Here is a 15,752-nt window from a genome sequence, read left to right as displayed (position 1 = left end):
CTGTGCCAGGTGTTGGCCCAGAGTGTGGGATAGAAGCAGTTGCCTGGGTGGGGGAGAAGGACTTTGTGATCAGCTACAGACACAAAGATCTTTGTGGCTGGCGTTATTCTGGAGGGGAAGGGAAGGCTGCCGGGAAGAGCTGCCAAAGGAGGATTATGGGAGAACTTGGGGCCTTGCAGATCTTGGTCATCTCTGGACATGAAGATTTGCAGACTGTAGGGAAGGGAAGCTCTGGGTGTATGTGTGGAGTCCTTCTCCTTCTGCCCCTGCAGCTAGGTTTCTGGAGATCTGACATGCCTTGCTTTGGTGCTGGCCCTTGGCGGGTTGCCAGGGAAACGGTTGGCCAGCTCCAGAGATGTAGCCAGAGGAGAGTGGGTGACTCAGGCTGCCTTCTCAGATACCACACCCCCTCCCCATTACATGGAAAAGGCTCTCAGAGACCCCTTTCCCTGGATCTTACAAAGGTGATGGTGCTTATTCTTCCTTCTCTTGATAACGCAGCCAGTCCCTCCCCGAAGCTCTAACTGGCGGGAGCGAGCAAAAGTCCCCAGGGAAGGAGATGGTGTCAGACGCCCCTTCCCCCCCGCCGCCCCCCCCTCCCCCATTCACTCTGGAACAGTGGACACTCTGGCGAGTGTAAACTCCCGCTGTGTCCATTCAGGCTTTCCGCCCGGATGGTAAGCGGCAGTTCTGGCTGAAACGCCCTCCAGGGAGCAAACCCGGGATAATTATTGATGGGGCAGCGGTGGACTTCTGACCTGGGCCTGGGAGGGATAGGACCCGGAACGTGGGCCTCAGCCGGGGGGAAGGGCGGGTGGCGGGCCGCGGAGGGGGGTGCCAATCAACGCGACCACAACAGTCTGGCCCGAGCCCTGCTCGTGGTGGTCGAGTCGACCCAAACAAAGCAGCATGTGCTCGTGGCCCCGGGGGAACCCGGCTCGGGAGCCGAGAGGGGACGCCACCCGTCTGAGCGACAAGGGGCTGCGCGTGGCGCCAGCGCCTCCCCCCCGCCCCAACCCCTCGGCTCCCAGCCCGGCGCGCCGAGGGGTTCCGGGTCCTTCCAGGGCGGCCGCGGACCGGGTGCGAGGGACCACGGGGCTCGCGATCGCGCGCCGGGCGGAACCAGGAAGCGGCGCGCGCCGGCGCGGGGCGCGCTCGGGCCTCGGTGCGCGAGCGGCGCGCGCGCCCCCGCGGGTCCCGGCGTGAGGAGACTCGGCGGCTGGAGCCGTCACCCCGGGCGGGGACCCTGCGCAGGCGACTACGCGCGGCGGCCCGGCCGAGGGAGGGAGCGAGCGAGCGGGCGGGCGGCGGCGGCGGCTGGCGCCCGAGGGGCCGAGCGAGGTAGGAGCTGCGGGGCGACTCCCGGGCTCGGGGCCGGAGAGCGAGGCCGGGGAGCCCGCCCGGGCGGGGCCCCGCGCCCCGGCCGCCCAGACGCCCGGCAGGGCCGCGCCGCCGCCATCGCTCCGCGGGCCGGGAGGCGGCCTCGGTGACTGCGCGCCGGGGGCGGGGGGCTCAGGGGGCGAGGGCGCTGGGCGCGCGCGAGGGGCGTCGTGCCGCGGCGGTGGCGGGCTGAGGGTGTGGAGTGTGGGGACCGTGCGGGCGCGTGTGTCGGGGTGGGCGTGTGAAGGGCCCCGGCGCCGACCCCCGCCAGCGGAGGGGGCTGCTGTGGGCCACCTCACACCTCCGGGTTGCAGTGCCAAGTAGCCGCTGGCGTCCCCTTGCTTTTTCTCCTTTCTCGAAAGAAGGATCTGCGACTCCCGGGGGTGGGATGAGCTCGGGGGGTGCCCGGTGGGGTGGGAGGTGTTCGCCTAGCCTCGAGGAACAGTGCCTTATAAGGAGTCAAGACAACAAATACGAGTGTTTCCATACGGCTCTGGGGTGCGGGATCCCACATCAGGACCCGCCAAGGCCCGGGCTGGTGCGTGTGGCGGTGGGATGTGGCGTGCCCCCCCCCTTTTTTTTTTTTTGCTAGCCAGGGCTAAAGAGTAAAAAAGTGCGCCTGGTGTCGGGGTAGATATGGAGAGTCGGAAGGGGAGTCGTGGTGTCACAAAAGCTGGTCTGAGGCTGAAGGAATCTGGCAAGATGGTCACGCTGATCAAAGAGGAAAGAACTTGTGTGGAGCAAGAGGCGTTTGCAAACACTTGTAGCCAGCAGTGATGGAAAAGGCGAGGAAGAAAAACAAGTGTCAGCTTTTAGGAAGATGAGATTAGTGAAAACCACAAGAATGTTAAAGGCAAAAAGAGATAGCGATCCTCTCTTTCCCGGAGAACCATGCCCAGTTCTTTTTCTTCTTGTCCCCCATGCTCCTGTCAGACCTTTAAGTGGGTCATGGAATGTTAAGAGCTGGAAAGGACCCTGGCAATGTTGGCGCTCTCTTTCATTGTACAAATGAGGAAACTGAGGCCCCAGGTAGATGGAGAAGGTGATCTGCTCGGTTCACGCAGCTGTTCAGTCGTCCTGGGACTGAAATGTCGGTCTGAGGACTCTTAGATCAGTGCTCTGCCCAAAACCCTGTGGAGTAGTGGATTTTTGCCTAAATACAGTTCCATTAATTGTCTCTGGAATGTCCTTGGGAAATGCCCCTTGAAAGGGCCGTGTGTCACCAAATTATTAAACTGAGCTTTATGTCATTTTCTCAGTCTTCAAATGATGTTTATCATCCACTGATATCTTAGGTTTCCAAAGTGGTTGGATAGCTGCCTGGGCCATAATAAGCTTTCAGCTGTTGTGTATATTACCTCAAATAATTCTGTTATTGTTCGATGAAGATAATATAATTTTGCCTCTTTCTTCAACATTCTTCTGTTATGGTTCATTTGTTTATATTGTATTGTTTATATTTAATGGATGTTAGAAAACAATGTATTTTATTTTGTGTACCTTTCACATTTTTCTAATTTTATGTCGTAACACCGTGAACATTGGATCAGTTCTGATCATTTCACATGGTGGAATCCTATTGACTGACTTTATATCAAGGCTTTGGGTTTTTTATTTGTTTTGGTACCAATTTCCATCTCACGGAAGATTACAGTTGTTAGAATTGATAGTATAAATGGGAGAAGGGGCTGCCAATTTTAAGAAAAATTTACCATGAGACAATTTGTGATGTCTGTCACGTTCAATTAAAACACCACCACACCTTTGGTCAGGTAAGCGTTATCTAGTAGATTGCTTGTGTTCCGTAGCCTTTGGAAGATGAAAATTTCAAGCACCTGGTTGAGATACAGGGAAGGAATGGAGAGATCTTTTTTCAAAAAAGCAAAACCTCAGAAGCAAAAAAAAAAAAAAAAAAAAGTTGATTTCTATCACTAGCAGTTTGGTTATTGCATAACTTGGAGCTGAACTACATAAAATCTTTGCTGTATATCCAACTCAATAAATTATCCCACCTTCTCCCTAGTCCTGGCCTTTTCAGGATTCATGTTTTTGCCAACAGGATATTAATATGGATTGTATTAAGAAATTTAAGGTGGATGTATTTCTTCAATGGGTACTCCGTGATATATGTGATAGAAGGTGGTGGGGGGGGGGAAGTGCTATCATTGTTTGAAGTGTTACAACATAAATATTTTGGTCAGCACTTCCTATTGTGCCCCAACTTCTCATTTCATCTTCATTTGCTTGCTCTCAATTGATTTTTTAAAATGTTCTTTACATATACAAAAACCACATCAAGACTAGCAAAGGGTGTCATTATTGCTCTTTTGGTACTTATGTCAAGTTTTTCAAGTTATGTTAGTGTTGGTTTTCAAGTTATTTGTGATTTGTGTTAGGTTTATATTTATGAACGTGCGTGTGGTGGTTCATTTGGCTTGTTTTTATGTAGGTAGGTGATAGAAGCAGTCTTGTAAAAGGAATGTGTTATAAATAGGTAAATAGCACATGCAAGATTAGATTGCAGGTTGAAGGTAGAATCAAAGGAATCTTACTACTGCCCTGTAAACATGTATGTATCTCATAAAAGTATTCACAGATCTCTGGATGTGCTACCTGCCAAGTGAGACATTTTTTCCCCTTCTATTAGAGTGTAGTAGATTACCGCATTATTCCTACAAAAAAAGGAAGCAAAAAACTTCCAGTTTTTATTAACTTGTTTTGAGTATTTGAAACTCATTCTTTTAACAAGTTAATTTGACAGTTCCAGGTTACTGAGTTCATAATAAAGTGGCAGAATACTTTGACTCCGGAACTTAATAAAAATTATCTTGAAAAGTTAGCTCTCAAGTGTCACTGTCCCCAATTTTGTGTAGTGGTTAAAGGAAAAAAAAATTCTTTAAGTCTTGGCTTTGTTAATAGAAATGTTCTAAAATCAGAAGTATTTTTTCCCCTGCAATGTTGGAAACACAACAGTTTTATGCTTATTTCTGGGAATAAGAAAGTCAAATTTAACAATCTAGTTTCCATTGATCAGACAGTTTTCTGTACGTTTAAGTCATGAGTATCACAGTGATAAAAACTTTTAAAAAAATTATATTCATTTTTAATAATTCTGTCTTTATTTTAAGTAGAATATTGACATCGGATGTTTTCTTCTTATGATGATCCTGTTACTGAAACACTTAAGCTAGTTTGGAGAAGACTTTATGTATGTAAATCTATGCTATTTTTACTGATCAAAGAGAGGAGTACTTTACAGGAGTTAGATTTTTAGGTGGTTAAATACCCTCACTTTTGGTGTTTTCAGGGTTTTAGATGACGTTTATTACTTTTGTTAGTTTTGGTCACACCCATGACTTCCTTGGAAGGTATCTTTGAGGTTTGGTTTCCTTTTTTTTTTTTTTTTTTTAATGGTAATATTGGGGTGGGGGTGCTTCCTGTTTGTATTTTCAAAATTAGGTCCACATATTGACTTTCTTGTAGTGTCACATTTTTATTTTAAACATATAAAGCACCAGATGCCATGTGGTTATCTTTGTCCATTGTACTGCTTTATGACTCCCTTACCGAACTCAGACTAAATACCCAGTTGGGAAGGCAGGACATTCCTGAATCTTTTCCCAACTGAAGGACTCTTACTACAACAAAGGTGCAATGAACAGAAAAATGGGGCTGTAGCTATCCGTTTCCTTCCAGGTACCTACATAATGTATAGTACTAAGAGTTGAAATGTGTTCTGTGGAGTCTTGAAGGTCAGAGTTTTAAAGAGGGGTTGCCTTGGGCTTATGTAATATAGAACCCGCCTATTAACTAGTGACTATAGCAGTTTTTCTGACCAACTTAAGTTGTACAGAATGTCATGGAGAATTTAAATAAGAATTAGGACAAATTTAGGGTATGGTAGTAGAACTTAGGAGAAATCATCCTCAGCCATAAAACTCTTCCTTGACCCTCCCAGATAATTTTTACATAGTATGTCACCTTTAATATAAATGTTGGAATACAAGTTATGTGGAGCCTTGAGAAGTACATCCTTGAAAGAAGTACATATAGTATTGTTCCAGTGATTAAAGCAAGTGGCCTTTTCCTGACCCTCAACTAACTTTATTCTAAGAAGTATAAATGACTAAATAGACTCCTAATTAAATTGGGATTCAAACATGTTTGCAGTTTAGGGACAGTTTATCTCTCCTAAATTTTATTTTGGATCACATTACTGAAGGCAGTACTGCATCAGCATGTTGCACAGTTATGCATAGTGCACTTTGTAGTCGAGTTTAATACAGAGTGTCTTGACCTCCCACTCCTCCCCCCCCCATATTCAGTAAAGGAGAGTAATAATTTGTCACACACTGGATATTTTCTTCCCTGGATTTATTTGTAACAATTACATCTATTTCCCATGTATTATAATACTTTTAAGATGAAAAATACATATATTGATTCATAACATTTATCTTTTGGAAGCTAGCTTGCAAGATCTATTCCGACACTCACCCTCCATTTATTCTTCCATTGCTTTTGGCACTCTAACTCTTTTTTTAAAAAAATGTTTTACAGATTTCTGTTATGAAGAGAAATATCTCCACATTCTATGCACTGCTAGTTTTTTGAGGTGCTTGTGCTGACTCATTTTTTAAATTCTACTAAGATATAGAGTATGGTTTGAGAGCAGTAATGAGATTCTCAGAAAATATGAAAACTTTCCTTTCTGACTAGTTAGAGAAAGGTTGGGGAAGACAAGGGGAAATACATCAATGAGCCAATCAATTATTGTTATTTGTTGGGATTAATTTGATGACTAATATTTTCTTTTTTTTTCTTCTTTTTATGTTTTATTTATTTTTGAGAGAGAGAGAGGCAGAGAGAGAGAGAGAGAGGTAGAGAGAGAGAGAGAGAGAGGCAGAGAGAGAGGGAGACACAAATTCCAAAGCAGACTCTAAGCTCTGAGCTCTCAGCACAGAGCCCCCCACACAGGGCTCGAACTCATGAACCGTGAGATCATGACCTGAGCCAAAGTCGGATGTTTAACCAACTGAGCCACCCAGGCGCTCCGATGACTAATATTTTCAATGCCCATCAGGCTAGTAAAGTGAATTTGGCTTTACCCTGCAATGGTGTAGGACAAACCCAAGTATTTTCTAATACTGCTTGTTTTCCCCTTGTAGGGGATTTTTTTCTGCATATGGGAGATCAAGCCAGAGTTACTAATAACAGCCACATCCATGGTTTGTATTAAAAACAACTATTTACCACTGTGGGCTATAGCTCTACCTACCATGGGCTCATCTGGGAAGATGTACTAGTTATCTATGTAATAATTATGCCCTCTTTCAAAAAGTGATCAGAGCGGCGCCTGGGTGGCGCAGTCGGTTAAGCGTCCGACTTCAGCCAGGTCACGATCTCGCAGTCCGGGAGTTCGAGCCCCACGTCAGGCTCTGGGCTGATGGCTCAGAGCCTGGAGCCTGTTTCCGATTCTGTGTCTCCCTCGCTCTCTGCCCCTCCCCCGTTCATGCTCTGTCTCTCTCTGTCCCAAAAATAAATAAAAACGTTGGAAAAAAAAAAAAGTGATCAGAAAATTAGTTAAAAAGTACTTCAAATTAGGTCTAAAACTTAAAAGTAGAAAGATAATAAAAATGATACCTAACATTGTCCATTTACAGTGTGCCAAGCAGAGACTATTATAAGCTCTTGCCATGTTTTAACTCATGATCTTCAGAGGGTGGGTATTATTTTCAGATGAAAGATGAAGAAGTGGCAACAGAGAAGTTGAGTAACTTGTCCAAGGTCACATTGCTAGTAATAATGGCAGAGCTGGATCCAGACCCAGACCGAGCTGATTCCAGGGACTGTGTTCCTGACCACTGCACTGCAAAAGGACATTTGGTTTCTTTGAGACTTCTGTTTCTTTATTTGTGTTCCCAGATGGACTCTTGTTTGTTTTTAATAGAAAAAAAATTATATGTATTTAGAAATTTTTAAAGTTTATGAAGGTAATTGTAAGTATTTTTCCAACTAATGTATATAATCCTAGTGGAAATTATGTAAAAACAGAGAAGGTCTTAATTCTAACTATAAATTTCCTTTGTTGTTCTTCCACTAACATTACCATATACATCATGGGAGAAGAGCTATAAGCTATCTCCTTGGCCTCTCATTACAAACAAAAGGATCATTTATGCCAGTTTAGCATGTAACATGTGTTTGTTGACTGAAAATGCAAGTATCCAGCTCATTTTATTTACAACTTTATTTTGAAGGGGTTTGCAGCCCTCTTCCTGTTTTATTGAAGCTTTTTAGAGTTACTAATTGTGATTTCTGAGATAGAAGGACTAAAGAGTTTTAATTTGGGAAGTTAATTTTTAAGGCAACCAAAGCAATTATTCTGTGTTTTAGAGCTATGCAAAGGCCATTGGAAACTAGTCTCAGAAATGTATTCCATTTTATATGTGATGGTCTCAGCATTTTTCCTTGGAGGTAGATTGTAAAGTTAAATTTTGGGGCCAAAATTTATTACCCTAAAGTGTGCTGATTTGAATTTGAGAGGTCAAGTCAGGGAGGAGAAAAACTTCAATTCCCTGAGCAGAGAGTATAAACTTGTTCAAATAAACAGAGGATGTTGTCTTCCAGGATTGTCAAACTGTCACCTTTGACCAGGGTTGAATTTTCTTTGAATGTTGACAGAAGTTACAATGTCAGTGGAAAAAGCTTAATGTGAAGTATCTATAACTCAGAATTTCCTTATGTTTGTGTCAGTGAGATCCTACAATTAAAGCAGTTTTTTTTTCTCTATGTTTGATGAGTTTTTAAAAACCTTCAGTGGGGTTTTCCAGCCTTTAGGTGAGAGTAAATTAGAAAGTTTGTGAAAAAACTATTTTGTGTTGTCTAAAATTCAGAGCCTGTAACCTGTGCAGATCGTTATGTTTTTATGAAGAATGGGACTTAAAAATTCAACCTGGGGAAAATGTTTTAAATAAGCTACATTCACAAATGTCATTGTAACATTTATAAATAGAAACTGTTGAGCCCTTAATCTGTTAAAGTACTAAAAATTAGAATTTATCAGGTTTGTAATACAGCATTCTATAATACAGTCATTTGTAGTTTGAACTAGGTAAACCATTCTCTCAGAAATAATGTTAATTCTATGTTTTTGTTTTGCTTCATGTATCTAAAATATATTGGTAATCTTTTAGGCTTGAGAAAAATAGCAAACTAGAGATCTACAGCATTATACAGCTCCTTATAAAATGAGACGATCCACCTTGTGGATTTATGTTTTCACAATTTATGATCTGTTTCTGGTAGAAAGTGAGGGAGAATTATAGTGAAAATTGGACATAATAGAGCCTTATTCCAAAAGGTATGGAAGGTCTAATACCTAGAGATGCAACGCACATATTCCTTCTTTTCGTGTTGTTGTTACTGTTTCCATTTTGTAATGATATATGGAAACCCTGAAACATATATATCCTAAGCATATTTTAAGGATGAGTTTATCTTGTAACGAGTTTAAATACCAAGTTAAAACACTAAATTCATTGTCATGTGTATAAATTTACCTTCCTCCTTAACTGTTGAAGGTATTAAAACAAAATAGAAAATATTTGGCTTCCTGAATGACATGGCTACAACTTACATGCTGAGTTGGTGATGAAGCATGATTTCTTGATTTTGCAATACCAGAGCAGAGCACATAATTTGAAAGGAATGGGTCCTTAAGTAAGTTATTACCTTAAGCACACATTTTAAATTTTGTCCTAGAAATGTGACATTGTCAAAATTTATGGTTTTGAATTTTTATTACCCAAATGTGAGAGATCTAGTTTGAAAAGAACTTAGCATTATGTTCCTGTTCTATTGGTAAATTTGAAAAAGGCAAACGTAAGAAATACCAACCTTGTGGCTTTTATGGAATAACTCATGAAAGGAAAAAAATACATAAGTGCATAAATATTAAAAACTTTCTTATATGAAAAAAATGCCAGAAGCCAAAGATAAATGACAAAATAAGAAAAACACTGTAAACATATATGACAAAAGGTTATGAGTTAATATTATTATATATAAAGACTATATACCAAAAGTAAGAAAAAAAGTTGGGATGCCTGGTTGGTTCAGTCGGTTGAGCGTCCGACTTCAGCTCAGGTCACCATCTCATAGTTCGTGAGTTCGAGCCCCACATTGAGCTCTGTGTTGACAGCTCAGAGCCTGGAGCCTGCTTTGGAATTTTGTCTCCCTCTCACTCTGCCCCTCCCCAGCTCACACTCTGTCTGTCTGTCTGTCTCTCTTTCAAAAATAAAAATTTTTTAAATACTATAAAAAAATTAAGAAAAAAGATGATCTCCCAAAGAGAAAATGAAAAAAGAAGAGATACAAATGGTCAATGTTCATTTAGAATTATGTTCTGCACTAGAGATCAAGAAATGCAAATAAAAACAATGACATGATTTACAAAACTAAAAATATCGAAGTAATAAAAGCCATGTTGCTTGGGAATGTGGAGAAACTGGTACCTTCATATTCGTTGGTCAGATGTAAATTGGTGCTTTTTTTGAAGAGCAGTTTGATATATATACATGTATTGAAAGCCTTAAAAGTGTACATATCCTTTGACCTAACAGTTCCATTTAGATAACATAATCTGAAATATGTGCAAAGATTACTATATAAGGATGTTCCTCGTAGTGTTATTGATAATAACAACAAATTGGAAACAACTACAGTGTTCAGCATTAGAGGATTAATTAACTAAATTGAAGGATATCTTATATAATGAAATACTATTTAGCCATTTCAAGTCATGTTATACAACAATATTTAATGACTTAGGTAAAGTTTACAATATATTACTAAATGAAAAGGCAAATTGCAAAACAATCGCATACAAGTTGTACTTGGAAAAAAGTGTAGGCGTTAAAAAATTATTCTGGGTTCTAGGATTCTGAGTGTGTGTATGTGTGGTTTCTAGTATCTTCCCATTTTTCTGTAATAAACAATAATGAACAGGGAATACTTTGTAGTCAAGAAAAAATGTTAGTTTTAATGAATGGTAAAGAAAATATGAGAGAAATATGTATAATGGAATATTATTTGGCCACAAAAAAGAAGGAAATCTTTCATTGCCATTCATGACAACATGGATGAATCTAGAGAACATTACGCTAAGTGAAATAAGTCAGACAAAGACAAATGCTGTATGTTCTCCCTGATCTGTGGAATCTAAAAATATCAAACTCATAAAAAAAAAAAAAAGCAGATGGGTGGTTGCCAGAGGCAGGGGGCAGAGAACTATGTGAAAGTGGCCAAAGGGTACAAACTTCCAGTTATAAGATGAGTAAGTTCTGAGTATGTAATGTACAGCTATAGTTAACTGCATTGTGTATTTTAAAGTTGCTAAGAGAGATTTTTAAAAGTTCTTACCACACAGGCACAAATATACAAGTTGTAACTATGTGAGGTGTTGGATGGTTAACCAACCTTATTTTGACAATCATTTTGCAATATATATGTGTATCACATTATTACATTGTGTACCGTAAACTTACATGATGTTTTATGTCAGTTATATCTCAATAAAGCTAGGGGAAAAAGTTATTTTTAAAATGAATTTTGTGTGTTGATTTAGAATGAGAAACTTGTTTTATTTTCAGTTAGTATTTCCTTTTTAGGAGCAGAAAATACATAGTTTGTGATGTTTGTGTTAAATATTTGGCCTAGTATACTTATTTGGTATGGTTTATGACATCTTTTGTTGAAGAACTGTATTAAAATCATTCTAATTACATTTAATGTTTTCAGAGTTAAAATAATTTGACTTGAGGACTGAGTTATTTCCTATACTTTGGAATGGTCCATATTTTTATATATAAGCTGATGGTGAATTATATTGTTTTATAAATGTGATAAAGAGATTATATTGCTTTACCTGTGTATGAGCTCTACTAAGTTACCACTCATTTCATATTGAAGATGTGTTTGTTTTTTTCCAACATTTGAAAAAAAAATTTAGGTCTAGTTTATTTTAAGTTCTGGTGACCCTAAACGTTGTATTATTTCAGTATATTTTCTGTATTTGCTTTTGCGTTGCTTTTTCTGTCATGATGATACCTACAAAGATTGCTAGGTTTATGGATTTTTGTCCTTGTAATTCCATTAGTCATGCTTAATGACTTCTCTAAATGTTTATTATGTGTTCATTTGGGAGTATCTGGTAAAGGAAATCTCTAGTGAAAGGTACTTTCTCTTGGGTATATGTCATTGCTAATACAAGAGACTTGTGTTCTGCCTTAATTAAATTCACATTAAGTAGTTTCTTTGTAATTAAATTTAGTGTTTAAAAGCATTTTAACATTTTAAGAAGTTTAAAGAAGAAAGATGAAAATAAGTTACAACTTGATGTTTTAGGAGAATTCTGGAGCACAAGTATTTAGGTCTTAGCACTTTTGCAGCAAATAATATTACAATCTTAAAAAATCATATATATGTATATATATAATTTTTAAGGTTATATATGATTGTATATGTACATATATATGCACATATATATGACTTTTAAAGATTATATATGATTTTAAGACTATGTATACATATATGTACATATGTATGTATGTATATACAATATGTATGTATGTGTATATGTATATATAGTATACATATATATGTATGTGTACAATATATACACATATACATATATGTACGTATACATATATATGTATACATATATATGTGTATATATATATATTCTAGGCTTATATATAATAAGCCTAGAAGATGACCTACTTATTTTTTAATTTTTTTTAATTAAAAAAAATTTTTTTAAAGTAATCTCTACACCCAACGTGGGGCTTGAACTCACAACCTCAATTTCAAGAGTTGCACACTCTACCAACTGAGCCAGCCAGGTGCCCCCAACTTACTTACTTTATGTATAATACAACTTGGTAAAAATCTTACTTCACCTGGATTGTGCCTCATAATTTATCATAATGGAACTTGCTGTGACAGAACTTTAAGTCAGTTTTGAGAAAAGTAAAACATAAAAGAAATCATATAGTACTTTTTAGTGCGTTTTAAACCTAAATCCATAATTAGTTAATTCAAATGTATAAAGACAAATAAATATTTTTGTGTATTAAAGATAAAACCATAAACATATTGCTCAATATGCCTTCATAAATAGATCCTGTTGATATTATGGTTCCTTTTTGCTTATTCTTACATCCTCTGCCTCCTGAAAATGTGATCAATCTTATTTAACCCAAAACTATGTTTTCCTTTGGCTTCAGTTCATTTATCATTGCTGATTTTCTCTGTAATCTGTTTTATCACTATGATATTATTATGACCAGTTAGAATAATTCTCTTTCTTCTTTTATGTACCTGAATCACTTTTACCAAATCATGAGATATTTTGAAAATCCTATAAATTTGGGGCCTCAAATTTAGCATATATATTTTATAATATGGCATCAGTCAATTGTAGAATATATTTGAATATTAATATACAAAATGATTCATTGCTTTCTTCATTTAGAACTAGATACTTGATTGTGTTCTAGTCTTTGTCTGATTTTGAGAGCTTGGTTATCCTCACAAAGATTTCTTTTCCAAGTCTATAAGTCTTATGGTTACCTCTTTAATGGAGTTCAAATATATGTAAGATTCAAAAGTCTGTAGAAAAATTACTTCCTTCAGAAGTTAACATTATAATTTTGTTTGAAACTCTGTAATCTGCTTTTTGTCTCTTAGCTGCCAGAGGGCTTTTTTTTAAATCAATAATTTATTTTTTAATTTACATCCAAGTTAGCATACGGTGCAACCATGATTTCAGGAGCAGATACCTTAATGCTTCTTACCCATTTAGCCCATCCCCCCTCCCACAACCCCTCTAACAACCCTCTGTTTGTTCTCTATATTTAAGTCTCTTATGTTTTGTCCCCTTCCCTGTTTTTATATTATTTTTACTTCCCTTCTCTTATGTTCATCTGTTTTGTATCTTAAAGTCCTCATGAGTGAAGTCATATGATATTTGTCTTTCTCAGACTAATCTCACTTAGCATAGTACCCTCCAGTTCCATCCATGTAGTTGCAAATGGCACGATTTCATTCCTTTTGATTGCTGAGTAATACTCCATTGTATGTATATATACCACGTCTTCTTTATCCATTCATCCATCGATGGGCATTTGGGCTCTTTCCACACTTTGGCTATCGTTGATAGTGCTGCTATAAACATTGAGGTGCATGTGCCCCTTCGAAACAGCACACCTGTATCCTTTGGATAAATGCCTAGTAGTGCAATTGCTGGGTTGTAGGGTAGTTCTATTTTTAATTTTTTGAGGAACCTCCATACTGTTTTCCAGAGTGGCTGCACCAGTTTGCATTCCCACAGAGGGCTTTTTGAGGTTGTGTACATCTGTGTATTTAAAAACACTTCTGGGGCGACTGGAGTAGCTAGCTCAGTCAGTTGAGTGTCTGTTGATTTCAGCTCAGGTCATAATCCCAGGGTCTTGGGATCGAGCCCTGCATCAGGCTCTGTGCTGAGCATAGAGTCTGTTTAGGATTCTCTCTGTATATTTGTCTCTCTCCATCCTCCTCTCCCTCCCCCTCTCCCCCCCTCCCCCGTTCATGCATACTCTCTCTCTCTCTAAAATAAAATAAATAAAAATAAATACACTTCCAAAGTGAGTAAAGAAATTTATTCCAAAATTTTCCAGTAATTGGGCTACCAATCAGGATAAAACTTAGTGAATATTTGTTGACTGGTAAATGAATGGGCTGTATAATCACATATGCTTTTAAGGCAAAATTAGACAAGGTACCCCATTAAACTATATTTGCCAGAGATTCTTAACCATTTGGGGATTAGGGGACCTTTTGAGACTCTAATGCAACCATAATGCAACCATTGACTCTCTTCCCAGTAAAATATACATAAACATAAAATTTTGCATACATTTCAAGAGGTCCATGGACTCAGGTTACAAGCCCCTAATATAAACAAACAACCAGCCCTCCATTAACACAGGTGGTGGAGGTGGGCACATATGGAGAAGAGATAGATGATCTAAATTTATAAAATGTGGACTGACTTAGAAACCTCTAGTCTGATCTTGTTACCTGGGGACTCAAGAGGGACTTATTTTCCCCCGGGAACTCAATAAATATCAATCTACTTCAACATTTTAAAGGTCTGTATTCCATTGGATAGCCCCAGCATAATTTAGTTAATCCACTATCTATTCATGGATATTTAAGTTGGGGACACCTGGGTGGCTGAGTTGGTTAAGTGTTTGACTCTTGATTTTGGCTCAGGCCATGATCACAGGGTCATGGGATCAAGCCCATGTCAGGCTTTGTGCTGGTCATGGAGCCTGCTGGAGATTCTCTGTCTCTCCCTCTGACTCTCCCCTGCTTGCTTGCGTGCATTCTCATTCTCTCTCTCTCTCTCTCTCTCTCTCAAAAAAAAAAAAAAAAGATATTTAAGTTTCCAGTTTTTCTCTTTTATAGACAACAGTGTGGTGCAGATTCTTAGTCTGAGTGTGTTTTTTGCATTTACTGTACCATCCTCTTAATGTAAGTTCTACAAGTGGAGTTGCTGAGCTCTCTGCATAGATAGTGCCAAACCACCCTCCCAAAAGACCACCCCAGTCAACATGCCTAACAAGAACTAGTTCATGAAGGGGATGGCCATTTCCCCACATCTTCCATAACTGAGCGTTGGTAACCTTCATATCTTTGTTAGTCTCTCATATTTGTATTTCTTTGATTTCCAGCAAGGTTAGATGGTGCTTCACGTGTTTATTGGCCATTTTGTTTCTTTGTGATTTGCCTTTTTTTTTTTAACGTTTATTTATTTAGGGGGGGGAGGGGCAGAGAGAGGAGAGAGAATCCCAAACAGGCTCTGTGCTGTCAGCATAAATCCCAACATAGGCCTCAATCCCACAAACCATGAGATCATTACCTGAGCCAAAACCAAGAGTCAGATGCCTAACAGACTGAGCCACCCAAGAGCCCCTGTGATTTGCCCTTGTATATAATTAGCCTGTTTTTCTATATAGCTGTTTGAGTTTTCCCAAAGATCTTTCTGTCTTGCATATTACAAATAATTTCCTCCCAGTTTTTTCTCTTCTTGGCTTTCAACTTTGTATAGTATTTTTTGCAGTACAAAATGTTAAATTTTTATGTTGTCTAACAGCTTTTTCTTCTCTGATCTGGTTATTAAGACATGCTTAGAAAAACCATCTCTACTGAGAGATTATAAAATTTTCATTTGTATTTTCTTTTAGAATGTTGTGTGGTTCTGGGTTTGGTTTTTGGTGGTTTTTTTACATAAAGTTTCTCCATCCATCTGGAATCTATTTCTCTGT

The 15,752-nt window shown here is 39.1% G+C and overlaps 1 protein-coding gene across 1 annotated transcript in view; it reads left to right on the top strand.

Annotated features, from left to right (window-relative positions):
* Positions 1–1,198: 1,198 nt before the first annotated feature.
* STAT5B (signal transducer and activator of transcription 5B) overlaps positions 1,199–15,752 on the top strand; it is a 65,338-nt gene continuing 50,784 nt past the window's right edge. Inside the window, exon 1 of the mRNA XM_047093574.1 lies at positions 1,199–1,341. The gene's annotated coding sequence lies outside the window, so the exon portion shown is untranslated. The remainder of the gene's footprint in view (positions 1,342–15,752) is intronic.

This window comes from Lynx rufus, unplaced genomic scaffold (assembly GCF_022079265.1).
Source record: "Lynx rufus isolate CCGP_SWC_20201006 ecotype Redwood Valley unplaced genomic scaffold, mLynRuf1.p SCAF_34, whole genome shotgun sequence".
Taxonomy (NCBI): Eukaryota; Metazoa; Chordata; class Mammalia; order Carnivora; family Felidae; genus Lynx; species Lynx rufus.
The sequence above is the reverse complement of the archived record's forward strand: the minus strand, read 5'-3'. Positions and strand labels throughout refer to the sequence as shown.